Source organism: Pleurodeles waltl, unplaced genomic scaffold, assembly GCF_031143425.1.
Source record: "Pleurodeles waltl isolate 20211129_DDA unplaced genomic scaffold, aPleWal1.hap1.20221129 scaffold_39, whole genome shotgun sequence".
Classification (NCBI taxonomy): domain Eukaryota; kingdom Metazoa; phylum Chordata; class Amphibia; order Caudata; family Salamandridae; genus Pleurodeles; species Pleurodeles waltl.
The window spans coordinates 2,463,784-2,477,500 of NW_027150097.1; the positions used below are offsets into that span (position 1 = coordinate 2,463,784).

The 13,717-nt window shown below is 47.2% G+C and overlaps 3 non-coding genes across 3 annotated transcripts; all 3 read left to right on the top strand.

Moving 5' to 3' along the window:
• Positions 1 to 474: 474 nt before the first annotated feature.
• TRNAT-UGU (transfer RNA threonine (anticodon UGU)) lies at positions 475 to 547 on the top strand. Its single transcript has one exon. It is a non-coding gene; the product is annotated as a tRNA-Thr (tRNA).
• A 10,137-nt stretch (positions 548 to 10,684) lies between these two features.
• TRNAT-UGU (transfer RNA threonine (anticodon UGU)) lies at positions 10,685 to 10,757 on the top strand. Its single transcript has one exon. It is a non-coding gene; the product is annotated as a tRNA-Thr (tRNA).
• Positions 10,758 to 12,519: 1,762 nt separating this feature from the next.
• TRNAT-UGU (transfer RNA threonine (anticodon UGU)) lies at positions 12,520 to 12,592 on the top strand. Its single transcript has one exon. It is a non-coding gene; the product is annotated as a tRNA-Thr (tRNA).
• Positions 12,593 to 13,717: the final 1,125 nt, after the last annotated feature.

Below are 13,717 nucleotides of genomic sequence, written 5' to 3' on the forward strand. Positions count from 1 at the left end.
GTTGGAGGAAGATATCCCTTTATGCACATCAGCTCTCCTGAACATAAGGCAGATACCCTTGCAATCAAAGCAGCCCGAATTGCACCTTTGCATAGACAAAGAGCAGAACTGCACCATTTCTGTGAAGATATGTCTCAGTTCTGCTCTCTTCGAGTGACGAACAAAGGAACTTTGCTCGCTGTGCTGCACTGCGTCCCTTCTTTCTAAATATTCCAATTAGTGATCAGTTTACCAAAAAAGTAGCAAATCTGCACCCATAGATGTACTCCTTGAAAGGATACAAATTTACTACCTTTTTAAAATACACAATCACTGGCAATAGTAGCCTTGGAAAGCTATGCCAGATTCAGGTTTGAAGCTATGCCCCTTTTCTTTCTCAGACTCACACAATCCTCTCTCCTGCTGATTCCATTGTAACTCAGGTATGCTCTGCTCCTTCATATAGTCCCCAGCACGGCATCGTGACAAGCTCCTGGCTCCATAGCTCAGGGGTTAGAGCACTGGTCTTGTAAACCAGGGGTCGTGAGTTCAAATCTCACTGGGGCCTCACAATCATTTTGGATTTAACCACACTTTTTAGTTCATTGGGGAGACTCACTACAAATATTCTTTTCAAGATAGAAAAACAAAGGCGACACAGGGCAAAGGACGCAAGAACGGGGCATTACACACAGTGTCAGTGGAATGACAAACACAAGACTCCTACAGGGTCATACAATTGACTTGTGTGAGTATGGGGGATGTTTAGAGTGTGACATCCCAAAATATCATTCTTGACTTGGTCGTTGGCTTTGGTGCCCCTTCAGCCACGTCCTTTCCAAGTGTCATTTTAAAAGCAAGCCTGCCTTGCTGGCTGCTTTTAAATTAAAGTTATATGCAAATTCGACTTTGGAATTAAAGGTACTTCCAAAGTCTTAAACTACCTTATTTTTACATATAAGTCACCCCTAAGGTGTGCCCTATGTGCCCCTAGGGCTGGGTGCCATGTAACTATAAGCAGGGACTTTATAAAAATAGATTTATAAGCCCTGGTGAGGTAAAAACAGCCAAATTTGTTTTTCCCTCATTGAAGTAAATGGCCTTCATAGGCTAGAATGGGCAGACTTTATTTTAAATTTTAAAGTCTCCTTAAATGTTACATACCAAGAATTTGGTATCAAATTAATTGTTGTAATAAATCCCACAACTTCCAGTTGTTGGATTTAATATAACTTGTTCAGGTAAAAAGTTTAGACTTTACCTAAAAAGTTGCCAATTTCAGCTCTGCATTGTTTTTGCTGCTGTGCTCTGATTGGCCAGCCTGCAGCAGCTTCTGCCAGGCTACCTTGATGAGGTGTGAAGTGGCCTGACTTCACACAAAGGAATGTGCTTGGGGGAGAGAATCTCCCCTCAGCAGATGGTGAGGCAGGAAGGGGGAGGGCTGCCAAACTGGTCTTCAAAGGCAGAGAAGGACATTTGGAGCACCCAGCAACACCCCCACATCCTGCAACCCCAGACAATTAGGTGCCCCCTTGATTAGATTAGGAGAGGGCAGGAGAGGGGTGTGTTTATGATTTTTAGCCACACCAGTGGGTGGGCTCAGCCAGATGTAACCTCCAAAAATCAGATTCATCCATGTTGGATTTTTAGAGACTGTTGCCTTCTGGGATGGATTTTTGCCACACTTCCCAGGAAGTGGTCATCACAGGGGGACGACCCTGTCCCTGATTGGAGAACCAGGACCCCCCTGCTTTTCACCCAGGAGCAAGGATAAAACTGGCAGACCTGCACCCACGCCTCAGATCCCCACCAAATTTCAAGAAGAAAGAACTTAAGGAGAAGAAGGACTGCCCTGCTGGACCCCTGGCCTGCACCTGGAACCTGCACTCAGAAGGACTGCACCAGCTGAACACTTGGGCTTCACCACAAGAAGGACTTTGCCTGGCTTCAACTGGTTCAAGGAGGGACTCCCTGTTTGCTACAGGTGAAAAATTGGTAACCAGAGTCCCCTGCACCAACTCCTGAAGAAATCGACCAGCTGACCACTGTCCAGTGGTCAAAAAGGAGTTTGCGCCAGGTGCATTCTGGGAGTTGAAGTCCGCACCCCCCAAGGACCATCACAGAACTTCTGGACCCTTGGGGTGAGCTGTGGACCCCAAAAGAACCTTAAAAGAACATCTGGGTGAAGCCCCAGAAGTTTGGAAAAGATTTGAGAATTTTTGGAAAAAAGCTCCAGAGAGGGACCGACCCGCCACAGAAATTCTAGCCGGCTTGCCTCAACCGCGACCCGGCCTGACTTCGTGGTTCGTCCCGGTAAAGAAAAACATCCAAAAAAGAGACTAAGTCCGAACGTAAAAAGTTGACCGGGACCTCCCAGCCATCGTATCCGAGAAGGGCTCCATGGACGTCGGATCAAGATCCAGGTTTACCCCGGTCGAAGGATTTTCATCTCGAAAAAATGACTAAGTCCGAAGGTAAAAGTCTCCACCGAGGAAACCCACATCGCGTATCCGGACAAGGGCTCCAGGAGGTCGGATTCAACTGGCAGGTTCGTCCCGGTGAAGAAAAACTTCAAAATAAAGACTAAGTCAGAAGGTAACTTTTTAACCGAGGTCTCCCGCGACCTGTAGCCGAGCAGGGCTCCATCGCGGTCGGCCTGAAAGTTTGACTTTGCCCCGGTCGAGGTGCAACCAGATGACCCGATTGGCGCTTTTTGTTTCTAAGCGCTAGAAAAGTAATAATTCTTTAAAAATTCATATCTCTGGTTCCCCTGAACCGATTTTAATCGTTTTTGTGTCATTTTAAAGATAAAAATATAAACTATTTTTATAAATTGGTTTTGGATTTTTAAACTGTTTCCTGTGTTTTATTTAATTACTGTTTTGTGATATTTGAATGCTTTACACTTTGGGGGTGATTCTGACCTTGGCGGTCTTTTCGCAAGACCGCCGAGTTACCGCCGCGGTAAAGACCGCCGACCGCGGCGGTATGCCGCGGCGCGTATTCCGACCGCTGGGAGCGTTCCGCCGGAAAACCGCCAGCAGCCACACTGGCGGTCGGCGGGAAAGTGGAGACTGGTCAACCTCCACCGCCACGCCAGCAGAACACCGCCCACAGAATTACGACCCACATTTCTGTGTGGCGGTCTTCTGTTGGTGGTCTTCTGTTGGCGGTCACGTCCCTATGGCTCCCGTCGCCTCCCGGAGGACCAACGCAAGGTAAGTTGATCGTCCGTGAGGGGAGGGGATGGGGGGGGTGTTGTGTGATGTGTGCGTGCATGGGGGTGTGTAGAGGGGGTGTGTGAGTGCGTGCATGCGGGCGGGGGGTGCTGCTGTGCCTATGGGCAATGTGTGTAGTTCGGCGGGTGCGCATGTTGGCATGTATGTGTGCGGGTATGTGCCCCCGTTGTGTATGTGTGTGTGTAGGGGGTGTGCATATGTGCATGTTGGGGGTGCGTGCATGTTGGGGTGCGTGTATGTGCATGTCGGGGTGGGGGGGGCAGGGGGTTTGTAACATCTCTGGGGGGTGGCAGGGGGTGGAGGGTGTGGGGGGGGGACTCGTGGGGGGTAGTGGGGGGTGGGGGAGACCCCTATCAGTGCCAGGGATGGAATTCCCTGGCCCCGATAGTGCCAACCGCCATGGTTCGCATGGCGGTTCCCGACCGCCAAAAACCGCGGCGGTAAGCAGGGTCATGATGCGGTTGGCGGTCTTGGGTCGACCGCCGGGCCGGAGTGCGCAAACTCCAGCCCGTCGGTCATGACCGCCGTGGCGGTCGGAGTGGGAAAGTGGCGGTCGATCGCGGCGGTGACTGCCGCGGTCAGAATGCCATTTTTTGGACCGCCGGTCTGTTCGCGGTCCGACCGCCGCCTCTCCGCCGCCCGCCGGGGTTAGAATCACCCCCTTTGTCTCCTAAGTTAAGCCTTGACGCTCGTTGCCAAGCTACCAAGGGTTGAGCTGGGATTAATTTACTGAGACCTAACTGTACCTATGTGGAGGTTAGTGGCTTGTTGCTAGGTGTAGGTACCTACCTGCCCTACCAATAACCCATTTTCCAACATAATTGGAAGCAGCGACGGGATCCTGTACTTGTGTTCAATATCACGTTACAGTTTTAGATAAAACAAATTAAAAATCCTGTAAATTTTCCTAGTGCAAAAATTGTTTTTAATTTTTAATTTTAATTTTTTTTTTTTTTAATTAATTTGGATTAATTTCAATTATTGAATTTTTGCAATTTTTCTAAATTCTTGTTACCAATTTTTGCAAAAAGTTTTTGTTGACACAAAACTAGGGAACCATGGAGCTTGATCTGGCTAGCCTACCCACACTGACAGTAGTTCAGCTTAGGGGGTTGTGTATTGAGAGAGGGTTGCCTGCAACCACTGATCTCAGGAAGCAAATCCTGATTAAATCCCTGACAGCATGGGCTGAGGCCCAAGAGGTAGAGGCAGAGGAAGCTCCAGAGGAGGAAGAAAAAGGGGAAGATGCTAACTCTAACCACTCAGGGGAGGGAAGGCATCCGAGCCTAAGTGAGGAAGAGGAGGAACGGTCCTCAGTAGACACAGTCACTAGGGGCAGATCCAAAGCTAGTGGTGGGAAGGGGGTCCTTTCAGGAGGAGAGAACCCATCCATCAGAGAAAGAGAGCTGGAGGCCCAGCTAGCATACATAGCTTTGGAAGCAGAGAAGCTGGCCCTAGAAAAGAAAAAGTGGGCATACAAAGAGAAAAGAGATGGAAGCAGCGATAAAGAAGCTGAGGTGTCCATGGGTGGGGGAGTTTGCCCCAGATTACCCAAGGGGGTGGTTCCTGCTTATGTAGAGGGGGATGACATAGATAAGTGGCTGGGGGCCTTTGAGAGGGCACTCCAAATGAGAAGGGTTAGGCCTCAATACTGGGGTTCCCTTTTGTGGGAGTTGGTCCCCAACTCAGGGAGGGATAGGCTTCTGACTTTAAGGGGGGAGGAGGCAGATTCATACCCTAGTATGAAGAGGTGCTTAGCCAAGAAGTATGGTCTGACCCCAGAGCAATATAGAATGAAGATCAGGGACACCCAGAAGGTCAGTACCCAGTCTTGGGTTGACTTTGTGGACATTTCACTAAAGGCACTAGAGGGCTGGATTATTGGTAACAAAGTAGATACTTATGAGGGGTTATACAATCTGATCATGAGAGAGCACATCTTGACCAATTGTATCCAAGAAAGGTTACGCCAGCATCTAGTGGACTCTAAGCAGACCAACCCTAGAGAGCTATGGGAGGCAGCTGATGAGTGGTTGAGAACCAGGGTGGTTGTCAAGTCCCAGGGGGGAGACTCCAAGAAGGGGGGGACAGGTCCCCAAAAACCTAAGGATGGAGGTGGTAAGCTCACCACAGAGACTCCCTCTGTACCCCAGAACCCTAAGAAGGAGGAGAGTAAATCCCACTCCCACTCTGACAAGCAGAGACAGGGAGACCCAGGGTTAAAAAAAACTCTTGGACAGTAGGGCTTGCTTTGACTGTCAGCAGACAGGTCACTTCAGAGGAGATGCAGCCTGTCCAAGGAAGGTGGTTAGCACTGGGCTGTCCAGTGTAGCCATAGAGGAGGATTCCTCAGATGATGAAGTCCTCCTAGCATTGTGCTGGGAGACAGAACCAGATGGTAAGCTGGTGATCCCTGAGGGTGGGAGTAGGCACTTCCACCACATTCAAGTGAATGGGATCCCTACCACTGGCCTGAGGGACACCTGTGCCAGTCACACTATAGTGAGTGACCGGTTAGTGACGCCAGACATGTATGTCCCAGGAAAGACAAGGAAAGTCAGGATAGCCACAGGGGAGGTCACCTCCAAACCTGTAGCCATAGTGCCCCTAGAGAGGGAGGGTATCCTTGACTGGATTAGGGTGGTAGTCAGTGCTGACCTCCCCCTAGATTGTATCCTGGGCAATGACCTCCCAGAGGTGAGTCTGGTCCCAGATGGGGTGGTCGCCCAGGGCGCCCCCCCAACCCAAAGTCCTGGGGAGTCAGTCCCTACAGTTAGGAGACAGGGGTCCCCAAGAAAAGGAAAGAAGAAAAGGAAGGGTAGGCCACTCTTAAAGAGAGTTCCAGGGAGCCAAAGGCCTTCTGCCCCAGTAGGGGGGGAGCCCAGAGTTGGCACTGGTGAGGCCTCACCTGACCCCAAGGAAGTCCTGAGTAGTCAGGCAGCTGTCCAGATGCAAGGTGTTGCCCCTGCACTGACAAAAAAGGAGAGTGGAAGGAGGGTGTCTGCCACAGGAGGTGGTAGCCCCCAACTCTAGACAGCAAGAGGGGTGCCAGGACCCCAAAGTTTCCCCTAAAGCAGCTCAGCCACCTGTCAGTGGAGAGCTTAGGGTGTGGTTCTGGGTACTGACAGCTGTCAGTAGCCTCTGCTGGGTGCTAGCCTTCCTGGCAGCACTGTACTTGGCCTGGGAGGCAGACCCCAAAGCCAATAGCAAAGTAGGCCCCCTGACCCTATTGGTCATGGTGGGGTTGCTCAAGTGTTGGGTGACCTCTTTGGGTAAGCTAGGTGTTGCCCTAGCAAAGTTTGGAGTAGGAAGTTTCAGTTTGAGTTGGGTCCTTTTACTGTTGGGATGGCTTCACTACCCATAGGGAGTGACCCTGACAGGAGGATATAAGGCAGAGTAGGCCCTGCAAAGGGACAGCCAGTTTTCTTCACTGTCTTCCTCGCCTAACAAGCCAGGAAGACTCTCCCAGGGTTGGGCTGAGTCTCCTGGGCGTGTGGGCTGGGGGGGGGTTGTGTGAGAAAACAGGGCTGATTGCAGAGGCCCCATAACTTTTTGCCCCCATTTTCCTCTTTTTGCTGGTGTTTTCCTGACTTTGATGGTGCCCTGGGTACTGCTAACCAGTCCCAGGGCCTGTGCTCTGTGTAAAATGGATATGCAAATTAGGCTAATTATAATTGGCTAAGTTAACCTACCTATAAGTCCCTAGTATATGGTAGGGCATGTAGGTTATGGGACCACAGCATAGGTGGTGCACACCTAGGTGCACTGCTGAGGTGCCCAGTGTCATTTTAAAAGCAAGCCTGCCTTGCTGGCTGCTTTTAAATTAAAGTTATATGCAAATTCGACTTTGGAATTAAAGGTACTTCCAAAGTCTTAAACTACCTTATTTTTACATATAAGTCACCCCTAAGGTGTGCCCTATATGCCCCTAGGGCTGGGTGCCATGTAACTATAAGCAGGGACTTTATAAAAATAGATTTATAAGCCCTGGTGAGGTAAAAACAGCCAAATTTGTTTTTCCCTCATTGAAGTAAATGGCCTTCATAGGCTAGAATGGGCAGACTTTATTTTAAATTTTAAAGTCTCCTTAAATGTTCCATACCAAGAATTTGGTATCAAATTAATTGTTGTAATAAATCCCACAACTTCCAGTTGTTGGATTTAATATAACTTGTTCAGGTAAAAAGTTTAGACTTTACCTAAAAAGTTGCCAATTTCAGCTCTGCATTGTTTTTGCTGCTGTGCTCTGATTGGCCAGCCTGCAGCAGCTTCTGCCAGGCTACCTTGATGAGGTGTGAAGTGGCCTGACTTCACACAAAGGAATGTGCTTGGGGGAGAGAATCTCCCCTCAGCAGATGGTGAGGCAGGAAGGGGGAGGGCTGCCAAACTGGTCTTCAAAGGCAGAGAAGGACATTTGGAGCACCCAGCAACACCCCCACATCCTGCAACCCCAGACAATTAGGTGCCCCCTTGATTAGATTAGGAGAGGGCAGGAGAGGGGTGTGTTTATGATTTTTAGCCACACCAGTGGGTGGGCTCAGCCAGATGTAACCTCCAAAAATCAGATTCATCCATGTTGGATTTTTAGAGACTGTTGCCTTCTGGGATGGATTTTTGCCACACTTCCCAGGAAGTGGTCATCACAGGGGGACGACCCTGTCCCTGATTGGAGAACCAGGGCCCCCCTGCTTTTCACCCAGGAGCAAGGATAAAACTGGCAGACCTGCACCCACGCCTCAGATCCCCACCAAATTTCAAGAAGAAAGAACTTAAGGAGAAGAAGGACTGCCCTGCTGAACCCCTGGCCTGCACCTGGAACCTGCACTCAGAAGGACTGCATCAGCTGCACACTTGGGCTTCACCACAAGAAGGACTTTGCCTGGCTTCAACTGGTTCAAGGAGGGACTCCCTGTTTGCTACAGGTGAAAAATTGCTAACCAGAGTCCCCTGCACCAACTCCTGAAGAAAGCGACCAGCTGACCACTGTCCAGTGGTCAAAAAGGAGTTTGCGCCAGGTGCATTCTGGGAGTTGAAGTCCGTACCCCCCAAGGACCATCACAGAACTTCTGGACCCTTGGGGTGAGCTGTGGACCCCAAAAGAACCTTAAAAGAACATCTGGGTGAAGCCCCAGAAGTTTGGAAAAGATTTGAGAATTTTTGGAAAAAAGCTCCAGAGAGGGACCGACCTGCCACAGAAATTCTAGCCGGCTTGCCTCAACCGCGACCCGGCCTGACTTCGTGGTTCGTCCCGGTAAAGAAAAACATCCAAAAAAGAGACTAAGTCCGAACGTAAAAAGTTGACCGGGACCTCCCAGCCATCGTATCCGAGAAGGGCTCCATGGACGTCGGATCAAGATCCAGGTTTACCCCGGTCGAAGGATTTTCATCTCGAAAAAACGACTAAGTCCGAAGGTAAAAGTCTCCACGAGGAAACCCACATCGCGTATCCGGACAAGGGCTCCAGGAGGTCGGATTCAACTGGCAGGTTCGTACTGGTGAAGAAAAACTTCAAAATAAAGACTAAGTCAGAAGGTAACTTTTTAACCGAGGCCTCCCGCGACCTGTAGGTCTCCATCGCGGTCGGCCTGAAAGTTTGACTTTGCCCCGGTCGAGGTGCAACCAGATGACCCGATTGGCGCTTTTTGTTTCTAAGCGCTAGAAAAGTAATAATTCTTTAAAAATTCATATCTCTGGTTCCCCTGAACCGATTTTAATCGTTTTTGTGTCATTTTAAAGATAAAAATATAAACAATTTTTATAAATTGGTTTTGGATTTTTAAACTGTTTCCTGTGTTTTATTTAATTACTGTTTTGTGAAATTTGAATGCTTTACACTTTGTCTCCTAAGTTAAGCCTTGACGCTCGTTGCCAAGCTACCAAGGGTTGAGCTGGGATTAATTTACTGAGACCTAACTGTACCTATGTGGAGGTTAGTGGCTTGTTGCTAGGTGTAGGTACCTACCTGCCCTACCAATAACCCATTTTCCAACACAATGCACATGTCATTTTTTAATATCATACTGATTTCACTGTGAGATTTTAACTTGTTCTTTTTTTCGGGTCCGGAATTTAAGTGTACATTTAGGCCCATGTTTAAACGGATTTTTCATCGGGTTGCATCACTTTTTCGATGCAGCATTAACACAATTTGTTTTTTGGTATTTACAAAGCCATGCACATGTTAAGAAAAAGTAACAGCACACAGCACCTTGCTCTGCCATGCTTTACTTTGCGTCAGGTAGGTGTTCCACAGGTGGTACATGGTTTTCTTGTACATCCACACATGGATTTTGATGTAAACCCATATTTACAAAAACATACAGTCATGGTTTTGTGCCACAATGTTGCGCCTACCCGAGGCTGGTGTAAGGCGAACAGATGTCTTTATTTCTCCATGTCACTGCCTCTTTGCATGTGGTGTGCTACAATTTGCAGCACAGATACAAAGAGTAAACAAGCACTTGCAATACAACATGTCTGGCATTTCTCCGAGATAGAGCTATTAGCAGTTGTAAACTCCCAACCAGACTTTTCTTGACTCATTAAATGTAAATAATGAGAGCGATCGTGCTGCTACAGTTCACTCATTTTGAAACCTATCGGCAAAAGTGAAATTATCTATGTAACCGGCAAAAGTTCAATTAATTATGTAACAGGGTCGATGTCATGCAATGAGGTCGACTTCTGTCAAACGAGATCGTGCTGTGAAAAAAGAGAACAAGTAGTCCACAAACCAGATGGAAAACAGCGAGCCTCCTATGTTTTCAGTACTTGGTCGCTGCCCTCAAGGAGGGCTAACCACCAGAAAAGGCATGACATATGCATGCTTTCCACTAACGAAAGCTAGCAGAAGCCCACGAACCAATGAAAGACACCAACGTGAAATGGACGGGGCTCCTAGCCCTTTTCTAACTACTACAGCGTCTCGCAAGCAATACGCATGCGCAAGCGCATTCTAGCGCAGGCTTGACTCTAAAAAATCTCCTAGGATAGTTGGAGGAAGATATCCCTTTATGCACATCAGCTCTCCTGAACATAAGGCAGATACCCTTGCACTCAAGGCAGCCCGAAGTGCACCTTTGCATAGACAAAGAGCAGAACTGCACCATTTCTGTGAAGATATGTCTCAGTTCTGCTCTCTTCGAGTGACGCACAAAGGAACTTTGCTCGCTGTGCTGCACTGCGTCCCTTCTTTCTAAATATTCCAATTAGTGATCAGTTTACCAAAAAAGTAGCAAATCTGCACCCATAGATGTACTCCTTGAAAGGATACAAATTTACTACCTTTTTAAAATACACAATCACTGGCAATAGTAGCCTTGGAAAGCTATGCCAGATTCAGGTTTGAAGCTATGCCCCTTTTCTTTCTCAGACTCACACAATCCTCTCTCCTGCTGATTCCATTGTAACTCAGGTATGCTCTGCTCCTTCATATAGTCCCCAGCACGGCGTACTGACAAGCTCCTGGCTCCATAGCTCAGGGGTTAGAGCACTGGTCTTGTAAACCAGGGGTCGTGAGTTCAAATCTCACTGCGGCCTCACAAACATTTTGGATTTAACAACACTTTTTAGTTCATTGGGGAGCCTCACTACAAATATTCTTTTCAAGATAGAAAAACAAAGGCGACACAGGGCAAAGCACGCAAGAAAAGGGGGCATTACACACAGTGTCAGTGGAATGACAAACACAAGACTCCTACAGGGTCATACAATTGACTTGTGTGAGTATGGGGATGTTTAGAGTGTGACATCCCAAAATATCATTCTTGACTTGGTCGTTGGCTTTGGTGCCCTTTCAGCCACGTCCTTTCCAATGCACATGTCATTTTTTTAATATCATCCTGATTTCACTGTGAGATTTTAACTTGTTCTTTTTTTCGGGTCCGGAATGTAAGTGTATATTTAGGCCCATGTTTAAACCGATTTTGCATTGGGTTGCATCACTTTTTCAATGTAGCATTAACACAATTCGTTTTATGGTATTTACAAAGCCATGCACATTTTAAGAAAAGGTAACAGCACACAGCACCTTGCTCTGCCATGCTTTACTTTGCGTCAGGTAGGTGTTCCACGGGTGGTACATGTTTTTCTCATACATCCACACATGGATTTTGATGTAAACCCATATTTACAAAAACATACAGTCATGGTTTTGTGCCACAATGTTGCGCCTACCCGAGGCTGGTGTAAGGCGAACAGATGTCTTTATTTCTCCATGTCACTGCCTCTTTGCATGTGGTGTGCTGCAATTTGCAGCACAGATACAAAGAGTAAACAAGCACTTGCAATACAACTGGTCTGGCATTTCTCCGAGATAGAGCTATTAGCACTTGTAAAATCCCAACCAGACTTTTTTTGACTCATTAAATGTAAATAATGAGCGCAATCGCGCTGCTACAGTTCACTCATATTGAAACCTATCGGCAAAAGTGCAATTATCTATGTAACCGGCAAAAGTTCAATTAATTATGTAACAGGGTCGATGTCATGCAATGAGCTCGACTTCTGTCAAACGAGATCGTGCTGTGAAAAAAAGAGAAAAAGTAGTCCACAAACCAGATGGAAAACAGCGAGCCTCCTATGTTTTCAGTACTTGGTCGCTGCGCTCAAGGAGGGCTAGCCACCGGAAAAGGCATGACGTATGCATGCCTTCCACTAACGAAAGCAAGCAGATTTTAACAGGGAAGCCCACGAACCAATGAAAGACACCAACGTGAAATGGACGGGGCTCCTAGCCCTTTTCTAACTACTACAGCGTCTAGCAAGCAATACGCATGCGCAAGCGCATTCTAGCGCAGGCTTGACTCTAAAAAATCTCCTAGAATAGTTGGAGGAAGATATCCCTTTATGCACATCAGCTCTCCTGAACATAAGGCAGATACCCTTGCACTCAAGGCAGCCCGAAGTGCACCTTTGCATAGACAAAGAGCAGAACTGCACCATTTCTGTGAAGATATGTCTCAGTTCTGCTCTCTTCGAGTGACGCACAAAGGAACTTTGCTGGCTGTGCTGCACTGCGTCCCTTCTTTCTAAATATTCCAATTAGTTATCAGTTTACCAAAAAAGTAGCAAATCTGCACCCATAGATGTACTCCTTGAAAGGATACAAATTTACTACCTTTTTAAAATACACAATCACTGGCAATAGTAGCCTTGGAAAGCTATGCCAGATTCAGGTTTGAAGCTATGCCCCTTTTCTTTCTCAGACTCACACAATCCTCTCTCCTGCTGATTCCATTGTAACTCAGGTATGCTCTGCTCCTTCATATAGTCCCCAGCACGGCATCCTGACAAGACTCCTGGCTCCATAGCTCAGGGGTTAGAGCACTGGTCTTGTAAACCAGGGGTCGTGAGTTCAAATCTCACTGGGGCCTCACAAACATTTTGGATTTAACAACACTTTTTAGTTCATTGGGGAGCCTCACTACAAATATTCTTTTCAAGATAGAAAAACAAAGGCGACACAGGGCAAAGCACGCAAGAAAAGGGGGCATTACACACAGTGTCAGTGGAATGACAAACACAAGACTCCTACAGGGTCATACAATTGACTTGTGTGAGTATGGGGATGTTTAGAGTGTGACATCCCAAAATATCATTCTTGACTTGGTCGTTGGCTTTGGTGCCCCTTCAGCCACATCCTTTCCAATGCACATGTCATTTTTTTAATATCATCCTGATTTCACTGTGAGATTTTACCTTGTTCTTTTTTTCGGGTCCGGAATGTAAGTGTATATTTAGGCCCATGTTTAAACCGATTTTGCATTGGGTTGCATCACTTTTTCAATGTAGCATTAACACAATTTGTTTTTTGGTATTTACAAAGCCATGCACATTTTAAGAAAAGGTAACAGCACACAGCACCTTGCTCTGCCATGCTTTACTTTGCGTCAGGTAGGTGTTCCACGGGTGGTACATGTTTTTCTCATACATCCACACATGGATTTTGATGTAAACCCATATTTACAAAAACATACAGTCATGGTTTTGTGCCACAATGTTGCGCCTACCCGAGGCTGGTGTAAGGCGAACAGATGTCTTTATTTCTCCATGTCACTGCCTCTTTGCATGTGGTGTGCTGCAATTTGCAGCACAGATACAAAGAGTAAACAAGCACTTGCAATACAACTGGTCTGGCATTTCTCCGAGATACAGCTATTAGCAGTTGTAAACTCCCAACCAGACTTTTCTTGACTCATTAAATGTAAATAATGAGCGCAATCGCGCTGCTACAGTTCACTCATATTGAAACCTATCGGCAAAAGTGCAATTATCTATGTAACCGGCAAAAGTTCAATTAATTATGTAACAGGGTCGATGTCATGCAATGAGCTCGACTTCTGTCAAACGAGATCGTGCTGTGAAAAAAAGAGAAAAAGTAGTCCACAAACCAGATGGAAAACAGCGAGCCTCCTATGTTTTCAGTACTTGGTCGCTGCGCTCAAGGAGGGCTAGCCACCGGAAAAGGCATGACGTATGCATGCCTTCCACTAACGAAA